Source organism: Acartia tonsa, chromosome 10, assembly GCF_053477335.1.
Source record: "Acartia tonsa isolate MP-2025a chromosome 10, ASM5347733v1, whole genome shotgun sequence".
NCBI lineage: Eukaryota > Metazoa > Arthropoda > Copepoda > Calanoida > Acartiidae > Acartia > Acartia tonsa.
In genome coordinates, this window is record NC_137269.1 from 50,202,274 (window position 1) to 50,208,468 (window position 6,195).

Genomic DNA, 6,195 nt, shown 5'->3' on the forward strand with positions numbered 1-6,195 from the left:
TGGTTCAAATGGTAACTGCCCTTACCTAGATTACCTCGTGCGGGCGGGATTACAGTCCAGGACCTTTACGACTTGGTGTACTGTCTAGGTCCTGGTCCAGCAATCCAGGAGAACTAAGGATGACTGTTACGCACCCTTCTCTGTCCAAACACCCAAAGATATTAGGTTAAGTAACATCCAACAGACAACCAACTCTCTGTGATGCTTGACCTCTGTCTGAGAAGTCCCAACTGTGCATAGTAATGAGTTGCGCCTGTTTTGGGTCAAGGCATTCCCCCTACTCTAACTATTTATGTCGCGCATCTGACATAGCAGCAGTAGGAACCATTTTTAACGTCTTTAGTTCTGACGCGGTGTCAGCCCAAGATTCGAACCTATCACCTTCCCGACGACGAGCGGATGCGCTACTTGTTGAGCCACAGTCATGGGTTGGTAACTGCCCTTAATTCCTTTTGCCATTTCCAAAAAGTTAGAGAACTTGTTTCTAGTCCATATTCTTATAATAGTTGTATGGAGGCACCCTTAACACTTGGATCTCACTTCGTACTGAGTGCTGAAATATTGACTTTCAAACATGAGTCATCTTACGGAGTCTCTAAAATAGGCTACAGTTGCTTGTCGCTCATGGCACTCAAGGGGCCCCTAAGGCTCCCCTAAAGATGAGAACCAAATAAATTTCAAAAATTCAGTTCTTGATAAATTTATGTGTGTCAGTATTCTACCCATAGAATCGTTTCTAGGCGTTCAAAACCACTTCCAGAGGTATTTTTGGTGTCAGGGGACTATGCTGGTTTATATTTGAAAGAAAAATTGTGATGTAAAAATTTTATCCTTGTAGATTTAAAGTAGCTGTCTGTTATTTAGGGTGCTAGATCGATTCCTAGATTTTAATATTTTTGCAATTCCTCAACTCCATTTCAAGATAGAGGGCTGAAATTTTCAGGGGTTAATTGATTTACATTCTACATAACTCCACAAAGTTTTATTAAGACTTGTTTATTGGGGTGCCGGATCAATTCCTAGATTTTTAAGTTTTGTGTTTTTAAAGGTTGCGTGATTTTATGGTTTTGTAATTTCCCTATTTTACCAAGATTAATGTTTATTTTATGAAACTGTTCTAAAGTAATTTTTTTTTGATTTTCATTCTTGATTTTTGAGCTTCATTTCTCATGGATGTTGTCATCATTGTTAAAAAATAGATTGGTATGTTTGCTTTTGAAGCTCTGGTGTGACTTGTTCACTTCCCCCCCCCCCCCCCCCTGAAGTTGGTTTTGATACCTGAGTTACAATTTTTAATTCTTTTAAAACTCATGAAATACTATTGAAACATTAGTTTTTATCTGCTTTTTAATATAACACCTAGCTTTTTGATATCTAAGTTATTAAAAAATCAGTCGATTGTAATTTTAAACAACATTTAATTAAACTCTTAGTAAATGTTTCAAATGGAGTTCAATAATTAAAATTATTTTCAGGAGCAACAGTACTCCATGAGCTTGCCCATATAATTGGTTTTATACATGAACACAACAGGTTTGTATGGAAGTCAATCAAGTTAATAATACACTACAAGGCTAGGCTCCACATATATTTGCATTTGTTTATCTTAAAATTGAAAAGGCTGAAGTTTTTGCAGTTTATTTCTAAACCTTGGTATTCAATTGATGTGATAAAATTTTCACTAGAAAAGTATTCACAGGTAATAAAATGGTATAAAATGGTGACAATATCCATGCATAACTAAGCACAAATATATATATTGGAAAAGGGATAAAGTAAATCAAGCATATGCTCTTTGGAAAAAAATCTACAATTTATTATAATCATTAGCAGCAGAAAAAATAAAAAATAAATCAAAAATCATAAATTAAGCTACTCGTCCTTTTGTCTATGAACACAAAAATCCCTTTGAACAACCAATGATAATGAAAATAAAAAAAAATAAAACGCAGTTGGACTGCCTTGGATATTATATTCTCAAATATGCCCTATGATGATGGGAAAATTTACAAGACAAACATAGGTTTGGCTTTAATAGCAGCTTAGTAAATCTTATTTTCAAATAGCATTATGAACTGATGGACATACTGATGGGGGGGGGGGGGGGTCATATATAATATGTGTAAGACTTAAGGAGGGACAATTTTTTTTTCTGTGCAATTTAATAAATATTAAATGAATCTATTAGATAAATATGATAAAGAATAATAGTTTTTGATCCTGGTCAACAAAAAAGACACCTTTATTTCAACTTTTCAAATTAATTCTTAAAACACAAAATCCAAATAGAATTTTTTAGGCCTGACCGTGATCAATTTGTTGAAATAAAACATGATTTGATGGATAAAATATACAAAAACAAAATGAAAATTAGAAGTGACACTCATGGAGAAACACATGAGGTAATATATGATTTTTAATTTATGCTTCACTAAGCAATAACTAAAATACATTTTTGAATATTTTGTAGTAAATAATGACTTACCCAAATATGAAATATTAATGTATGAATATATTTAGACTCCATACGACTACTTCTCCATCACCCATTATCCAGAAAGTGGAGGACATTGCAAAGATAATGAGACAGCATGTATAATTGTCAAGGAGCCATTTAGAACATACTTCAATGACACTGGTTTGCTCAAACAATATCCTGTTAGTATTATTTTGAGTCTAATCCTTATAATAAAGTAACAGGATGTTTGTTTGTCTGTGCGTTTTTATGTCTTTACAAAATGATCTCCTAACTGCTGAACAGATCAGGCTCTCCTTTACAGGGTAGCTTCTAATCGGTCCTTGGAAGGTTTTTAACTATTTTAGAGAGGATAGCAACCCCCCCCTCCAAAGAAAATTGACCTCCCCCACTTTTTTTTAAATTTAACTTTTTAAATCTAAAAAAAATTGGGTTATAAAACTCAACTCCCCCCTCTTCAAGTGCCCCTAGAGGCCTCTAGGCGGGTAATAGCCGCTAGTTATGAATATTCTATGTTGATATGCCATTATCATCTGATTATAAAACCTTTAGCAATACTTATCAACCAAAAATATCTAATTATCAAAAATATGATTTATTTCTGGATTTGTGGCATTTTTAGAAGGAAAATGGAAAAACATGGAAAATCTTAACATTATTGTTTATTATAAATTTACTAGAGATATTTTCTTGTCAAATATTGTAGAATTACCCTAGTATCCGTGGCCTTTGTAGTCAGGAAGTAGAAGTTATCACTTGTCTAATAATAGTTAAATCTTACCCAAGAACAGTTATTTGTGAAATATCCCTTAATTTGGTTTAAAACTTAAACAAGCCTATTTTCAGAGCCAATTATCTCCAGTGGATGTGGTTGAGATTTCGAGGTATATTTTTTAAAAGTGTTGTTAATAAAACATCTTAAGACTATTTTTTTAAAGTGTTATTAAGTGGTCAGTGAGCTTTTTTTTAAGCTTAAAATTTTGATAATTTAGTTACTAATTTTAGAGTAGCTTCAAATTGATCATTTGATTGATTTATGTAAACAATTTTTCTGCCTTTATAGAATCTAGGAATAACCGTCAATATATTCATTATATTTTTCTAATGGAATAATATCAACAAATATTGCCACAAAAAGAACTTTTAGCTTATAAAAGCTGGAAAAACAGCAGTGGCTGGCAGCTACATAGTACAGAAGATGCTGCTGAAATTTATATTAGAAATTTACCTAAAGAATTCTGCAAAAGTTGTTCTAGGTTCAATTAAGAATAAGAAAATTATAATGAAACAAAGTTTGTTAAATAAAAGGTTGAAGAAGCAAAATATAACTTTGACTGACTTATGACTAAAGAGGGCTTGGTTTTGCTTGTGATTCTAGACCCCCACATGTTAACTGTTGATAGTCAATTTGTACCCATGATAAAAAAGTCAAATCTTTAGCTGTATCCACCGTATTTGCAAAAAAAGTTTAAAAGAAATTTTTGAAAAAGAAAAAAATAAAAAAATAATATTTTTTTCTGAGTCATATTTCTTTTTTATAATTTTATCTTTTGTATTTAATTTAGAGCCTATGAGTGTAATGTGACTGATGAGATGAATGTAAGATTTACTTTAATATTTAATGAAATTATTTTACTGAAAAAAAAGTTATAAGAAGCCCTAATGTTAATGATAAAATTTACTTTTGAAATTAAGATAGGAATGATTTACTACTAATTATAAAATTTCAGGAGAAGTATAAGGAATACAAGAAAAAGCTAGATGAAGCAGGTTAACAGAAAAAAGGATAAATATAATGTATAATAGGGTGGGTTCATATTGGAATTAGACAAAGCGGGGATATGCAACAGATAAAATTAACCTTAAAAACATTTCTAACCAAAAAAGAATTTTAAAAAATTGAGTTTTAGAACACGCCCACTTAAAAATATTTAAAATCATTACTTATTAGTATGCAAAGACGACATTCAAAAATTTTTTGAATCAGAACTATGGCTTCATGGTGCTCCGTGGTAAGGCCTTGAGGAGCTGAAACAGGAACTTTTGTCTGTTTCAAAATATCTCGTTCCTAGCCTTAGAAATCACTAAAAAAACAAAAAATTTTAAGGTTTATTGAGAATTGTCCAATTTGTAGAGGTTTTTTAGATTTTCTCAGGCTAGGAACGAGATTTTTTGAAATGGACAAAAGTTCCTGACTCAGCTCCCGAAGGCATTTCCAGGGAGCACCAAGAAGCCATAGTTCTGATTCAATAATTTTTGACTCCCATTTACAAATAGCTATACAATTGAATGTCTGGTCGTCAGCGGTTTTAAGACTTAGGATAAATTTTAAATCATCCAGAGGTGTATTGTATCTATATAAATTGAGTGCAGATCCCCGCTTTGGCCTCAGAAAAAAAATGTCCAAAATCAACCCACCCTAATGTATATATGTAAATTTGTGTTTACAATACAAGTAAAATAATTTGAAAAATAGATCTTTTAAAAATAACTCTCATTCAATTTATATTCTTTTTGAAATACAATAGGAATAAATGGAGGTTTAAGGATTTGGTTTTATATTCCATACATAATTCATGTGGTATCCTGAGCTGGATCTTTAAATGCCGTGCCAGTGTTTTGGAACGGGAGTGTTCAATTTTTTCCACATATAACCTGATCGTGTCTCAAAAACGCAAAAAATATACGAAAGCAAATAAAAAGAAGGAAATGTTTATTGATTAAATTAACGGAAAAGGGGACAGTTTGTGCTGTTGTAATAATAAGCGTTACGATTATATGATAAAGCGGAAGTAAAGGTATACTTTAAAAAAGTGGAAGATTCGGGGAAATGTGTAAAGAAGATAAAACTTTTCTCTTAATTCCAAATATGAAATTTTACTCTTAATTAAAAGTGTATTTTAAAATTAAAATTGTAATTAAAACTTCAAAAATTAGGCATAGTAATTTTATTTCTTTGTTAAAAATAAATTATTTTATAGGGTGGGCCATAGAAGATTTTATAGATACATATTTCAAGGTATAGCTGGCATTGCACTGCTGTAAAATCTTTTAAAATCGATGTTTTATTAGCAGCACTGAGGCGACGACTATGGCTACAGCTACGGCTATGGCTATGACTACCACCACGGTAACGGCAACGGCTACAGCCACGGCTACGGCTATGGCAGCGGCAACGCCAAAGGCTACACATTTAAAGATCCAGCCCAGACCATTTAAGGGTACCAAGTACATCCTTGCCTGACTTGTCTAAAGAGTAAACAAACAATAAAAAAATTACTACTCCCCTAATTTATGTTGTTATTAATGTTCTTATACATTCTTATTTATAGATATTTAGATTTATATTTCACAAAAGATTAATTTATCTAGAAAATCTTCTTCTTGATGCATCAAAGGCAGGACTATTGGAGAAAGTAAATTATTATATATCCAATGGTGCAGATGTGAATTTAAAGGATAAAGAAGGTAAGTAATTTTTATCTCTAAATCAATATCTGCACGTCTAATCATCCTTCATCAATCTCATTGTTTTACCAAGTCTTAACATTTAAAGGGAGTGTGAACGTAAAAAGTTTTCATCTGATTATCAAATCTTAACATTGTCTAAGCCCATTTCACTATACTGATCAACCAAAAACGTCCTATTAACAAAAACATGCAGGAATAATGACTTGACTTTATGGTATTTTGGGAGGAAAAAAGGAAAACAGGGAAAA

General features: G+C 31.8%; 1 long non-coding RNA gene across 1 annotated transcript; it reads left to right on the forward strand.

The window, feature by feature from the left end:
- Window positions 1–2,351: 2,351 nt before the first annotated feature.
- On the forward strand, window positions 2,352–4,259 carry LOC145330322 (uncharacterized). The gene is made up of 5 exons (XR_013883371.1): window positions 2,352–2,402; window positions 2,521–2,658; window positions 3,323–3,360; window positions 4,042–4,075; window positions 4,207–4,259. It is a non-coding gene; the product is annotated as an uncharacterized LOC145330322 (long non-coding RNA).
- Window positions 4,260–6,195: the final 1,936 nt, after the last annotated feature.